We start from the raw sequence: 16,121 nt of genomic DNA on the forward strand, positions 1-16,121 counted from the left end.
TAATGACAGTGACATACATTATATGTACCTAATGTCGATAACAGTTCACTTCAACATAAGGAAATTTAATGAAGGTATCGGCTTAGTTTTATTGTGTTCAGATTATAAGAAGCTGTTAACTTTAGGAGCACTGAGCTGTTTGTTAAAATGAGTTGTTATATAATTAGTTGAAAATCCTTGAAAGCCAAAAACTGCTTCACTGACCCATTGACAGCCTACTGGTGACGGAGATGTAATCCTTTTTGTATACTTTATACCAAAATGAAATGCGAAAGTATTATTGGCATAGAAAAATACAAAACTCTAGTTGAACCTTTTGTTTTGAAAGGCTTCTGAGATTTTTGATCGTAGTGCTTCTAAAAGGTGTAAATATTTATAAACGTTACGTCATTTTGGTACCGTACCTGAATTACAATACATTGATTGATTCAGCGTGTCCAACAAAAGCAAAGAGGTTAGTTGAGATGATTCCTTTTTATGAAAACAATGTACATCAAAAACAAGAGCCCGTTCATAACGGACGGAATTTCAAATAATGCAACCAACTGCAGCGGACGAACGTTGCGCTAATGCGCGCGGCCAGCAGATAGGAAATGCCATTCATCAGTAACAACAATCTAAGCGATAGGTAGAATCTGTTCGCAGTAGCCCTAGCAAGGAAACAAAGCGAACACTAGAACAGTATGGGTAATGTTATTTAATCATTTAATCATCCGAATACTTATCAAGTGTAGCCCACCTTTGCTGCTTCAATTATGATCGAAAATTTAGTAGAGGAGAAGATATTTTTCTAGATATCTCGTTAAGAGTACCCTTGGTCCTTTGTTTTTATCAATGTAGCTATCGCTCTCTTTAATAATTTATTTTATTCCTGTCCAAAGCTCATAGTATTTCCTAATTTGTAAATTAATTTTCGATAATGGTGATAAATAATGTTAATCAACATATGCTTATTGAAGTTTCGCAAATCCGAGCTACTGGTTATTTTGCAAACAATCTATCTATTTTAGATACAATCCGAAACTTTCAGAACTTTCTTAACTTCTGAATCCGTTAATGATCCTTCTTGTCGAAAAACACTTCCTTGAATCATTCCCTATCAATTGTAGAGCACCTTCTTTTTTATTCCGAAGCGAATATTTTATCATTCCGAAGCGGAGCAGATGTCATTAAAATCAGATTATTTTTTCTTTTTTAATGAGTTTTCGAATTTTTAGGCCTTTTCTTTCTATTTAATTTCATTATCGTCGTTTTGTATAGAGGACGTGTTTTTTATACATACTTATAGCGAAATTTATATTATACCATGCGAGAATTTACAGTAACTACATTCAAAGACAGTCCGTCAGTGCAGCTTTAATAATGTTGTCATGAAAATTATATAGAATATAGTAAAGTATATAATATACTTAATAATACGCATTCAACATTGACCTAGTGCAACAGCGCGGGAGATATCATATGTGGTACAAATGCATTTTCTAACAAAATAACCGTAAACTTTTTATCCATGGAACTTAAAGATAGATTTTTTGTAGGAATTATATATTACATGTCTACATTTGGGTAACATTGTAGTAAAAGAATCCGAACAAATAAAGCACTCCCCTGCCTTTTTTTTATTTCAACCACTTTTAGTGCGTTCGCAAAGTTTTTGAAACGAGTTTCAACGGCTTCATAAGATACTTGTTGTGAAAATTTATATTCTAAAAGAGAGGATAATGTGTAATAAATGAACTTGCTACTTCTGCAACAAAAATATAATCCGAACGTATATATATATATATATATATACATAATTGAGGCATTTTAGAATCATCTTGTTTCAATTTTTGTATTTGAAAGGAGCGTTTAAACTTGGAATATTCAAAAAATGCTAAACGTTTCCTGCTCGTGTGCCTTGGTTGACGGCAAGGCAGCATTCGAAAATCTTATTTCCACACAATATAACTTATTTAAATCGACCCTAATTCATTATTTATTCATTTAGGAAGCCATTAACTTTGGGGAATGCGTTCAGCCTAAGATAACATTTCGCTTGCTGTATCTTGGACCATAGGGTGGCCTGGCTGGTTGATCTGTAAATTTGCTTGCCGTTGATGCAAGTATTCTGGCGATCGCGAATTTGATTTTGCGAAATCGTGAATTGATATAGATCGTCATGCAGGTTTGCCAGAGAAAGCCCGACCAAGGCCGGCATAGCCGACCTTTCGCCTGAAATCAAGTGAAGAGAAAAGAAATAAATAATCCATTTTCGTTCGCAATAACCGCAAACGTTGGGATGGCAGGCGGGGCCCGAATCTCGTCAATTTCAATATTCACGGGGCCGCTGGGGTATCTTAGTCTAGTAAAACATTTGGCTATTCGACGTAATTTCACGAAAGGTGAGCGCGATGGTTCGAGGTTGATGCCTCCAACAAGGTTATTCTCTGACGTCGCGGCCAAAGAAAATGGATTTATTAAAAAACTAAACAAATGTAGGTAAATCTGTTTTGGCAAAAAAGAATAAATTACAGGTTACAGCCGCAAGATCCATTTATAGCGGAGTGTTGTGCCGTATTGTATATAATTTGAATACTCTTGTGCGAATTTTGTCTCATACTTCACTCCGCTTAATATAGATTTGATAATGGGGTAATTTATTTATCATATTTGGCATATAGTACCCTTTCTTGTCCAATCAGACTGATTTATTTAATTTTACATTGTTTTAGTGGCGTCATATGCATAAACGTAGCATGCATGTTGAATTGACTTAACATCTATGTTCTCTAATGGTGAAGAGAACCTTAACAATGACATCTGCTCTAGGCGGCCATCAACGTCGGTCCATAAAGGTTAAAAGAAGCGTGCTTGCGAATTGACGAATTATTATCAGAATTATAGAAAAAGAACGCTACTGATCTAGAGACTACACATGGGTTGACTGGGACGATTTTACCTGAAGTCAATTATAGTATGAAGGTATATTATAGTAATCCCAAAATTACATTTAGCAGAAAGCGATCCATTTGGAGTTGTGTTATCCTACATACAGAGTTAAAATACAGCTGCTCCTGGTCATTTTCTCAGTTGCAAGGGAATTCTTCTTCATTCATGTTGTACGGCCACTGTTACTAAAATTATAAATGGCAAGTTTTAAAAAGATCGCACAAGTTCGTTTGTGTGCCGCAAGAAGCGTTCCTCTGCAACCATTAGATTCCTGATTACAATGACACGCACGATCTACGCCTCTTTTATTTATCTCGGACGCTTTCTGAATCTTAAAAGCTTAACGATGTTTGTTTGTCCTATTTCAAACCCGCGTATTCAGAAAACCTGTTTTTGTCTTATATTTTCTCATTTCATAAGTAAAAAAAACTATTATTAAAGAAAAACGAGCTTAAGACATAGGCGAAATAAAAAAATATCTCTCAAACCTTCCTTGCCTGGTCTTTTGTGAGTGTCCATTAGTAAATGTTACAGGTACACCCAATTTTTTATGGCTGGTTGTTGTGTAGCCATAATATTTCCCATTACATAATTCCACTGTTGTTGCACAAGAGATTAGTTAATTTTGTGAATTGACATGACTATTTATTATTAATTTCCCTGTATACAGTAACGATTGTGTGGTGTAGTGTACGTAATACCATAGATGCGAGACGTTACTCATTTTTCAAAGCGACGAAATTATTAATATTATCTTTCTACAAAGGAGTAATCGTCGTTCAAAACACCCTTCGTAAACGCCAGGCGAGGTTGTTTCGAAGGAACCTATTGATACCTGCGAATATTTAAGCACAAAAACAGAATCGATTAACGTAATTTTAGGAATATCAGATACTTTAGTGAACTATGAAGATGCACAGGTTTGATTCCTAAAATTAATGGACTCTAAGGGGATGAAACTTGCAAAAAAAATTTTCAGGTGAGTTTATGGTCGTAGGATCATGAGCCTTAGTATTCGGAGGTTAATACTCTTGAGATATGGAACGTTTGAATATTGAGCAATTCAATAAGGTGTACACAATAAGATTTCACAATAAAATATTAGGCTAACTGTTAACACATTTCACAGAATTCAATTCACATGATGCTGATTTATTAGGAAAACTATTTTTGTTGTTTAAAAAATATCTGTTCAAGTTTTGTTTTGCGTTGATCATCTCAAAGCACAAATTCTACGCTTTGCAATAAAATCCTTGGGAAATGCTGACAGTAAGCGTAATAGTAGTGAGAAGCGAACGTCAATAAAGTCCTAGCTTCAGTAGAAAAGGTATTTTTCTCATTCGTGATGGATCGATCGGATGAACTAGTTAAAAGTATGCTAAAAATGTCTGTACTACTACCGCACTATGAATACCAGTGCAACGTTTCGTAAGTTAACAAAAATCAGTGTCTATATATAGCTGTTTGTCTACGAGGTGCAGGCACTTTTCTGCCTGGTATGCGTGTAAGTCGACCTAATTCAATGCTATACAGGAGATTTTATATTTGTAAGTCAGGTTCAGTATTTCTATAAAGAAGGCGATGTTCCCTTTATACCGACCCTAATTTTAACTCGTAAAACTGAACGACGCTCTCGATAATGACTAAACAGTTTCGAAACATATGAAGCTTCAGACAATGGTGAACTAAATTGCTATCTCTTTTAATCAGAATTCTTGTGAAAGTGATTGTTTATTTGATAACGACGTCACATAATTGTAAGACAGTGAAGCAGACCTATTGCAGAGAGCAAGAAGAAAAAGGAAGTAAAAACTTCGGAAGTACTCAAGCGAAATTACTCAAGCACCTAATGCGAAACTCTGATCAAGATTGCCGATATTTTTAGTCCAATAAGTCGTATCAGGCAAAAACCACTGGCACTGTTTGCAGGCTCAAGGCGAAATCGAATGGATGAGATAATCTAACTGCAGATCTTGAAATTAAGGTTGTTTATGTTTCGAACAGGTACCAGGAAAAGTGCAACTACAACGAGTTCATCCTATTTTCAGGGCGAGATGATTGTAATTAAAAAAAAAAAAAAAAAAGAAACATGTAGAAAGGTAGCTGAATTGTTTGAACGAATTAATTAAGCGATGAGACACACTATATCTATCTGTGAAGTAAATGTGACAACATCCTAAAGCCACGAAATGCGGCCTATTAACACTACTGATCTGGCTAATGAACAACGATCCTATGAAAATATAAATGCAGAAAGTGACACTTATAGGGTAAGTGGTGATAATGTGTCTGTATTACTCCAATTTCGAAAAAGAATGCTTGAAGTACTTCACCGTTTTACACTTCCACTTATTGCTACAACACATGCGTGCGGAACCTAGAAACACTTTAGGTTTTACCACTAGAAGTTGAATTTTGTAAAGAAAGTAACATTAGATATTATTTACGAAAACATGTAATTGTACTAGAATCACCGCTTCGATTGAGACGTAAGGGCATGTACGTACGGAAAAAGCTCTACTTTTCCTTAATATCTATTTTAAATTAACGACTGAAAATAACTATGAGTTAAATAATGAGGATTTTTTGAATATAGATTGAAACTATTTTAAAACCTTCTATTATCGCCCTGTAGTTAGAAAAATGCCCGTCGCAAAGCTAACACTCTGCTCATCTACTGGTATTACTTAAAGAGCGATGGGGAGAACAAAACGCCTACACGAGATTGATTTGTGTTAAGCTATCACGAACCTTTTTTTGACAAGACTTAAGGTTTCAGTGAAATTTGAGATGCAGCCATTTTTTTTACCTAAGACATCCGGTAAGATCGTAATAAGTGTTCGAAACGCTAGCGACCGTTGAATATAACATACGGTTGACAGCAATAAAGCGCTGTCACGTGCCCTTAAATATATAGAGTATTTCTCACACTATTGTAATCGAAACTATCTTAGGGAACTCATGTCATCCTAATCTATTTTAATTAGATATAGAATGGAAAAAGAAAAATTGATAACAGGGCTGCTCCAAGTGCTGGTACTGGGTTCTACTCTTTATAACACAGCAAAATGTCCTGACTATCCGAAATACTAGAAGGAATCGATAGCTTTGGATATGCCGACGATTTAAATATACTAGTAGAAGCAAAGACAGAAGGAACCTTGAGGATCTTGCGAACTTTGTTTTGGAAATTACATGATTTGGTTTTGGAAGAAACTGGGTTAAAGTTACCCGATAAAAGTGAGTAATATACCTAAAAGAGATTATCGTTGGATGAAGTTCAAAGGTGCCGAAGATGCAATGGAGATTTATATCAGTTAAATACCTTGGGGTTATTTTCAATACAAAATTTTCGGGTAATGCACATATTGAGTATGTAACAGGAAAAACCGTGAAATGTGATTTCGATCCGGCCTATTAGCTACCGTAGCAGAAACCTAACAGAAATATGGTACACGCTCAAAGAGTGGTTGCAATAGAAGTAGCATGAATATACACGACTGTATCTATAGATGCGTTAGTTCTGCTAACAAAAATGATCCCGCAAAATTTATTTGCAGAAGAAGGAGCCAAGAGATGCATCGACGACAATGCTGACAGCACACTGAACGAACTCAGAACAGCTTTTGAGGAACAATAAAGACCAATTATTACTGTTACTATATAAATATAATTATTCCTTTCATAAAATTCTGATACAATGTGCATATCCTTCCAGGCTTTGATGACAGTCAGCTCCGAAAAATACAGGTTTAAAGACTCAAACGCAGAGAGCAAGCTTTTTACTTGGGTTCCGTACATAGAACTTTTTGGAAGCTTTAGGAGGACAAGGGACACGGACCAAGTGCCAATTAATTCGTATGCACCTCCGTAAGAAAATCTTTTATGGGCTGTAAATGACCAATGCTTTCGGAACCGTGTAAATTTTTTGTCTGCGTAAAACGTGTGTTCTGATCATTGATCATCTTACTTGCACAAGTCTCTCGTAATCACTAGATAAGTCAACTACAAAACTGACTACTTTTCGAAGACTGGCAATGAGTATCTACTCATTGCAATATATTGGTACGTTTTGGCTTACAACAGCCAAAGTATATCTCAGAATCTTGTTAGTACAATTGGAGTTTATGTAAAGTTAAATAAAAGAACGGGGTTCTTATATATATTATATATATGAATATATATATATATATATATTCATAGGTTTTTGCTGTAATATAAAGTTTTCGGATAATTTATTTCTAAAGCCAAAAAAATCGAGCAAAATCGAGACTTTTTGCTAATTCATTTGGCTTTCGTCAATGATTTTGAATAAGCTGGCTCAAAGAACAAACTTTTCGCTACGAGTGCCTTCACTGTCTGATTGGAGGTAACACATTTTACACAACTGCGTAATTTCCTAAATGATATTTATCTACCATGTCACTTTTCTCATTTCATCACTCTATTGTAAGATAATACCCTTAACTTCCATGATACGAGTAGAAAAAAAATGGTCAGGTCATTTAGCTCAATCACCGTAAAAGATCGACACAGAATTTCCGGATGTATAAGCCATAAAGGGAAAGAGCAGGCGTTGACTAAATATGCAATTTAGCAGCGCAGATGTGTTATCAAGTTTTTTTGTGAATATTCCGGATGAAGCGGCGATAATTGGCTTCTTCTTAGCGACTCTGGCCGACGAAGAATGGGCTGCCCCGTTTTCAACAAATTGAAATGTTATTATCTAAAAAGCTCTTTGACGAAGATAAGCCGAATTATTTATTAATTTCATAACTGCAGATGTTTATAGTTATGTATCTTCAAGTTTACTACTGTTTAAGTTAGGGCGTATAAACGGATCCGTTTAACCGCAAAAAGGTGAGGCTCAGTTGTAGGAAAAACAAAGTATAATGCTCAAATACTTAACAAAGTAGGAGCGCGGAAATACGTGAATCTAGGTGCATTTCATTGTAACGGAATTCATCATAAATTAAAACATACAGTACAAAAATGCTTTTAAACATGTACATGATACTCGTACTGGTGCACTTATCAATAGAAATACATTATTTTACGATTTCTATTCCAAAATGGATCACCCATCAAACACGGATAAGCCGTGGCATGTGAATCAAAACTCTAACAATACTGTGCGCGTTACCTGTGGAGTGTGAAACCGAATGCATCACAGTAGCTATTAACATTTCCGAAGCACCTTGTAACTAGCAAAAAACTTCAGCACAATTAGGTGGGCAAACGAAGAAAATCTCGTCTATCTCCGAACGACTTCTGTCTCGAAACAGGTCGGTGGACTGCAACATCATTGCGAAACTGTCAACACAATAAGCAGAAAGACGATTTCGCGATCGAAACGGAGAGCGATAAACATCGTGCAGTGCATCCGCAATTTCCATAAATTTTCAGCAGCGCTATCTGTCAGGGACACCGGGCAACGTCATATTTTGAACTAGCCAAAGTTGCTAGCGAGTGACAGCTACAGTGACGTATTTGCGCTTGATAGACAGAACCTGAAGTAAGCAAAGCCTCCTCACGTCTAAATAAGTCCCTGGTGCTGTCAGTTGTTCGTCTAAATATTATTGCCCGCTAAATGCGCCTAACCTATGGAGGATACATTGTTGATGATCGACAAGATTGTTGGATGTTTCTGCTTGGTAGACCAATAAACTCATACCTTAGTAGCTCGTAACTTTAATGCACGACTCGTCTAGCCAGACAGCCGAACAGAAACTGTACCCTGAACCCCTCATAACATCGACTACAAGATTATGAACGTTGCACGAGTGCTAAACTTTGAAAACCACGTAAGCAACTTGGTCATCGATTTTCTTGCTACAAACCTGTTTGTGAGTAGAGTTGAATTTCCAGAAGGATAGACCTCGCTAGACGGAGGTGGTGAATTTAAATGAATTATTTCCATGGAAGTACAGCTAGAATCAGCTAACGTTCCCAACTTCGTCGAGTCACAGCTTTCGTAATTTCTTACCGGCTCCCAGCTTCCTTTTTCCAACGAGACTCTTTTCAATCCTCAACAGTATTGATGGAAAACAACATATTTTCACGTTTAGGCGAAGCTTGTTCTTTCAACGTTAGCGATACGTCGCCGATGGATGGCTATTTTTCAACAAAACCTGCAAAACCATAGAAGGTGGATGACTGGTTGCCAAAGCATAGCATATAAATGCCCTGCATTGCGTTTTATCCAGATGATATTCGAAAAAGCTCTTTAGCAAGGCTAGCTCATGTAGGAAAAGCAATCTTAAGTATCAGCAAAAACGATTGCTTAAAGGAAAACATTTGCAGCCTGACCACTGGACGCGACGCAGTGCAAAGTAGCATGCCGGTTAAAACGAGCTTTATCCTCCAACGCTTCAGAGGTTAAAGCACTGTTCCCTGCGATCGTACGTTTTACACTGCCGCATGAGATGAGCACATTCTTGAACTACGCCATGCTGTTACTCGAAACTTAGAAATACAAAAGGTGATGGTTGCTACCGACTTAGCTTTCCTGGAACGTATTCAGCGCACTCTTGGCAGTCTATGTCAGTACTTGTATTCAGTATTCATTGCTTTTCAATCTGCATTTGTCATGGCTTTTAGCAATACTTTGCCTTTTTAATGCCGGGCTGTGGTGTCCCTAAATATTAAGAAGCTTTTTAACGACAATCCTCAGATAAACAAGGTCATTCTGCGCAATAGAGTTGTTGAACTCAACTCTAAAGAGATGGCCCAAGATGTCCAAATTCAAATCCACTACTGTTTTCAGTACCTATTAGCTAGCGACATATTGAGCGAGACCAACAAATGACGCCAGTGTGTGGATCCTCTCCCGTATGCTGGTAATCTCATTTTTCGACTCGACATCATCTCCAGCAGGTCTTAAAGATCTTTAAGAAATATGCCAACGAACTCGAACTTACGGTGAAAAACCGAAATATAGAAAATTTTAAAAGAAGACTCTCTTAGCCGCGACCAATTCTCCTTGGCTCGGAAGCACGGTAATAATATGGCATGCTGGAGGTATAACGTGGACATTAAACGAACGGTGAATCGGCGAGCAGATTACCCAAAAGATGCGAAAGATTCTGCTAACCATCAATACGGTTTTAAACTTTAAGGTTGTACTTTATACGTCGTGCGGGCTACCGTTACTATAAGAGTGCCTCATGATTGTTCCATATATGAATATATCGAATTTAAAGCAATTTAAAACAGAAAAAATCACAAAAGGGTTCTTAGAAGACACCAAATTTTTTGTACTACGCCACTAGCGTTTCAATATCTCCACCAAAGCTTGACGTCCTCTAGATAAGCTTTTCATGAATATATTATCTTCTTTATATATTTTTGAAATGAAATATGGAAGCTCATATCTATTCGTATTAAACGTTTGTTTAATTTGGGTTACGCCTGGAACGTGTTCGTTTGCACGCAATCACAGTAAACTTGTCTTGGCCATTCGTTGAAACTGAGTTTGTTTTGAAATTTCAAGTTATAGCTGCAAAGTTGTGTTCGGGATACAATAGAGCATGTGGACAAGAAGTGTTCACATATAACTTCTTTGTTTACTAGAATTTACTAGTATTTGTTAACTTTTATGGGTTTTTAGTAGACTTGTTATAATTTTTGTAATCTTCTTAAGCCCTTTTGATTTATTATTTTGTACTCTCACTATTTATTATCATAATTATGTTTGATGGATTAACATACTTCCTAATCGTTTAAAAACGATAGAGCTAAAACTCGAGTTGAATGTTCTAAGCCGGACAAAACAATGACGTGAGTTTCTACAACACCATACTTCGGGCTATTGAGGAACATGAAATTAGTAAAGGGAAGCGAGACAAAAATACGTGGGAACTTATGGACCAGCCAAATACGACGGTTACATTACAAGTATATGCGAACTTTGTGCTTGCCCAAAGTTTGTTTTATTACGTTTTTCTATTTATTATATTTATAGTTTTTTCCTTAGGGTAAACACCCCTTAATATAGTCAGGTAAACGTTCATCCTGTGTCTGTCATTTATGGTCAGCATGCAAGCATGTCTACCCGCCTAATGGAACTATAAAGTGTGACCTTCTTAGTAAAAGCAGGTGCTTTTAATTCTGCGTGTCTAAATTAGAGTAGTTTCTCCAATTATGAGAGTTATTCAGTAAAAGCCTCCTCTTTATGTTTTTGTTTTAAATGGTTTTTCGCAATCGACTGAGCGGCACACGCGAGTTGCTTGTACTGTCCTCGACACTATACTATGAAGGATGCGCCTAACTTGCTTCATAACCAGGCCATAAGGATTGACATACTAGTCGGAAGCTAAATAGGCGTACATATATTCTACGCAACGGTGGCTGTATTTTTTCGATTTTTAACTCAAATCATTCTTCTCAGAAGACGGGAATGTCTCTTAGTAAACACATGCAGCCCATCTATATAATTTTTTACTCAGGCTACGACGAATGTATGAAATTCAGTATTAATTCAGGGTAAACTAGCTGCAAGCATCGCAAGGTTTGCAGCGTAACTAAGGGAGAACAGACCAGACTTCTTAATCTCTGTCATTACAGTCCCTGATTTCAGTAAAGAGTGCCGGGATACAAAACGAAATTCTACTCACCCGATGCCAAGAAATATGGAGGTAATCAACACAACACGTATTCACCGTGAGATATTCATCGAATTATAGCTTTAAAATGAAGCCTCTCAAAAAACTTATTATTATTTAGGGACACTGAGATAACTTTTAGTTGGTATTGCTCACATGTTAGCTGGATTAGCACATCATTGGAACGGGCTTCATTTGTAGCTAGCATAGGTTCATATAGCACAATTTCTTGCGACAGATTCATTATTTTGGCGGAATTTGCTTAGTAATTTTTTAGCTAGACTATCTAGTGGAATCACGCCAGGTGCTTGAAGTGCTGACCGTTAGTTTGATGTCAATTTACGTTTTCAATGATATTGGGTATTTGCAGTTGACAGACACTACGCCACCGAAAAGGATCCTTCCAACTAGAGGTTCAGAAAACTCAAAGGAGATCTCTTGATGGAGTTTCTATCTGTCATTTATGCAGAGCGGAATGAATCGAACCTTCGGGTTAGCCAATTCTGGTGACGCAACGGATTTTTCTTGAGAAATTAAATCTTCCTCTGCACAGGGCCGCACGTGTCCTTGTGAGAATGTGCTAAATCAGGTCGAATCTTATACTATACATCCAATAGTAAAAATAATTTTAGAAATGTCATTAAAGGTAATTGTTCCTCGCTTATAAAGCGTGTATTGTGGCTATCGTGTTGAAAAAAATAACTTATTATAGGCATTTACAATTGAACTCTGTGAGACAGAAAGCGCTGACGCTTAAATTAAAAAGCGCCGTATCCGCCGTAGCTATATTATGTTCCTTATAACTGCTAAAGAATAACAGAAATGCAACAGCCGCCGCAACAGGATATCCCTTTATGCGCATGAAGAAATTTTCTGGAATTTTCTTTCGAGAAACTAAATTAATACATTTCAATGAAGAATGCCTCAAAAATTAATTATTAGAAAGAAGCCACCTGCAATGAACAGTAGAAGTAACTACAAGTAAATAAATGTGGTCGCCTAGGATCGACAACAGCAATGAGAACAACCCGTTTCAATTTTTTACGTCTCTAGCTAATGTCCGTGCCAAACTTAAGCACGTTTCACATTCTACTTATAATATAAGGCAATGGTATAGTATATATATATATATATATATATAAGGCAATGAGTTGATGCGGCAACAACAACAAGCGTTCAAGATACAACATATTTGGAATATTAGGAATACAGGACTGCAACTTATGCACATGTTGATGTGTCACCATTGCCTTAAGAACAATTTTAGAAAAAATAAGATAAGGTTATGTACATATATAAATTACGTTGGGTAAGTCTAATGTTAGACTTGATACATCAGAAGAACATTGACCATCTTCGTTTTGGTTACACTCTGGCACTACTTAAAATAATTGACCCATACACATATACATTGAAAAATATATCTTTTTTATTGAAAGTATCTTATTACAATCGAAACACATCTTGATCCACCTTTAATGATTCTACGATGTGACAAAAAACGTAATAATGGTAATTATCTTCATCCGAATCTTCCGAGACTCACTCTTATCGAGAGTTGTACTTTTATAGAATAAACTTACTTTTGCTTAAACCTTATTCGTCGAGCGCATTGTATGCACCAACTCACTACTTTAGATAGGACGTTCTTTCGCATCACCTCCATAAATTTCCGTTCTAACTGAAACAGAACGTAGCGGGCGATGAAATTAAATTGTAGACTCTATTATAAGATATAATGTTCTGTGCTAATAACTCTTTATCACTTGGAAGTCAAATTACATGCAAAGATGTTGGTTGTTGTAAAATGTTCGAGTAGCTTTCAACACGCGGATTTCACTATCTTGAGGTCACTGTTAACACTGTGTCGTTGCCTATCTGTGCTGGCGACTGTATTGGAAGTAGAGTCGCGGCTTGTGTTGAAGACAATCCCGGAGCCACTTTTACTGAAAGTAAAATAACTTCAGTATCTATATGATCTTTTCGGGGCACTCTGCAAATAAATTTCCCTTGGTCTTCGGGTTTCACAGGTTCAATCCGCAACGTCGATTTGATGGCGCCTTCTTCAACGAGAATTCTAACCGACATTCTTTTGTCGTTTGTGACTCGGTTGGAACCAAAAAAAAGAACTTTGAAACTATCACCCTGGAGCCAAACTATCACTGTCGGAGTATCCGTTGCTACCGAGCATGACATATCGACAGTGGAGCCATTGGTCACCGATACATTCGTAATCGGTCTACTTTTTGAAACACCTGTGGATTGATTTGACGGACGAGCTATGTTTGACACAGTGGTAACAGTGGTAGCTGTAACAGCAGTCGTAGTCGTTGTTCCCGTTGGGTTGTATGTAGGCGACGCTGATAGCGTGCCAACGGGTATGACCATCCAAGAGCACGCAAAACAAAAAACAATCACCAGCCGAAGAGGCACCGCCTTGGGTATCTGTTGTTTGTTGTGCAGCATGATGAGTGGAGGGAGATGCTCGGTACGGACGCGAGCGAAGGAGCTAGCTGCACTTGCTGTGCCGAGGGAGGGACTTTTGTGGAGGGAGGGAGACCACATTCTCTTTCCGTATCCGATTCCAGCGGACGAGAAGCGGAACCTGCGGCAGGAACTGCAATAGTTCACTGAAAGCGACTGTGGCTCACAGTCGAAGCAAATGCCAATCGTCAAATAGAAAGGCGTAAAATACACCCATGCCGATGATATCATTCTACGTTTCATTGCCGGGTATTCACCATACCCAACGAATTCTGCCGCCATGAAAAAAGTGCCGTCACGGACAGACTAGAAATGTCATGTTACAGGCAGTTGGGCGATACCGGAGCTTGAAAGACGGAAAAATCTCCGAAAGATAAAACGGGACACCACCACGACGAGATAGATTACCCTTTTTGTTTCAACAAAAAGTAACCGGGAAGGATGCAGAATGTCACTTGGTTATTTGTTACTTTTATTAACGTCGTAACAAAGCTCCTTTGAGTATATTTTTTTAGCTATGAATGACTTAAAACCTATAAACAAAAAGAGTGGTAGTATTCTAGTAAACAAATTTTTTTCGACAACATTTTTATCGGCACCAATATCTCACTATGACTGCAAGAATTCATTGTATTACGCTCAACGTAACCGTACGGTAAACTTACATTACTCCAGGATATTTACTTGGGCATGATTTCTACTACAATTTATTAATATTGATACAGCAAATTTATATAATAATGGATATCAACCTACACATTCTATAACTGTTACACAACAAAAACCAAGTCGATTAAAGTAATCACGCGAGGATTAGCACTAAGGATGTCCGCGAACCTGACAAATCTATATGGCTACGCCATTTTCCCTAACAGGAGCTTCTTAAAATATCTGACATCGGAAGTCACGTTTACTGTCACTATTAATTTGCTCCTTTAATATACAAAATTCATATAACAAGCAAAAAAATACACGTAAATCTAATACATTTAATTGAATTATGAGTGTATATATTGCATTTTATCTATCATAGGCTGTAAAGGCGAGTACTGCGTAAGTCGCCATCCGTCTTAGCTCGTCAACCCATAATATTTCGAGCAAAAGTCTGAAAAGTAACGTATCTTTTACTTATGCAGTTTGTGTCGCCGAATAATCTTGATAACGGTGCTTAACTTGAGTAATGCACGTACTTTGTATTTTTTTTATTATATGTTTATTATAAGCTAAATGAGCAATGGATAGTATCCTCAAAATTAATTGTAGAAAGATGTTTTTTAAGTTTTCGTGCTGTTCAAGGAACAGTTTTCCGAACGAGTGGTTTAGAATATGTGTTTACCAATTACCAGCTCATTTAATTACGTGATGATGACTAGACTTCTTATTGTATTAAATGAACTTCTATAAGCATCCGTAAAACCTCCGTGTATTTTTAATTTCCTTTTTCAACGTCTGTAACCGTTTTGAACGTATGAAGACAGTAGGGAACCTGTCAGGTTCCCTACTGTCTACTATTAGTGGTTTGTGAGTACAACAGCATCATGAAACTTCCGGAAGAAATGTATAAGCATCAAATGAGAGAAAGCTAAAAGAAACACTCTCAAAACGTTTTAGAAAAAGTGGAAGAGTATAACAAAAATCGTTGCTTAGACCGGCAGATTTACGCGAGAAATCAGAGAGTAGTGTGAAGGGAACTTTGGGAAACTGACACATTTACCTGACCCGAACTCTCACCGAACTCGGACGTTTCCAAGCGTACTTTTATAGAATAGCAAAATGGGCCAAGTGACTCGTAAATAACCAGGAACAGTACCGTATACAATGATGTGACCCTTTTAGTCTTTAGTAATGTGACTTTAGCATTGTATGCCCTTAAAGAAGAAGACAGCAGGACTTAGAAAAAAACCCATTTGAGCCCGGCATTGCAGTAAACCCGGTACTTCAGGGTGAAGAAAGAAAGACTGCAATATCCGAATACGCGATAAAGGTCATGAAGCTTAGAGAGCTATAGGGGTAGGCAAAATATGGGCAAGCTTCGTGCAAAGAAAGCAGAGCTTCCGCTAGGCTTGAGTTGAACGAAAAAGTGGGTTTTTTCTGAAGTAGAGA

The 16,121-nt window shown here is 37.2% G+C and overlaps 1 protein-coding gene and 1 long non-coding RNA gene across 31 annotated transcripts in view; one reads left to right on the top strand and one right to left on the bottom strand.

Annotated features, from left to right (window-relative positions):
* Positions 1 to 16,121, top strand: part of LOC147757130 (calcium uptake protein 3, mitochondrial-like) — a 229,805-nt gene that overhangs the window by 39,947 nt on the left and 173,737 nt on the right. The gene's annotated exons all lie outside the window — the stretch shown is intronic.
* LOC111248465 (uncharacterized) lies at positions 1,597 to 9,378 on the bottom strand. Its single transcript, XR_002672571.2, has 2 exons — positions 8,772 to 9,378; positions 1,597 to 2,214 (listed from the first exon to the last, which is right to left on the bottom strand). It is a non-coding gene; the product is annotated as an uncharacterized LOC111248465 (long non-coding RNA).

Source organism: Varroa destructor, unplaced genomic scaffold, assembly GCF_002443255.2.
Source record: "Varroa destructor unplaced genomic scaffold, Vdes_3.0 BEIS01000003.1, whole genome shotgun sequence".
Lineage (NCBI taxonomy): Eukaryota > Metazoa > Arthropoda > Arachnida > Mesostigmata > Varroidae > Varroa > Varroa destructor.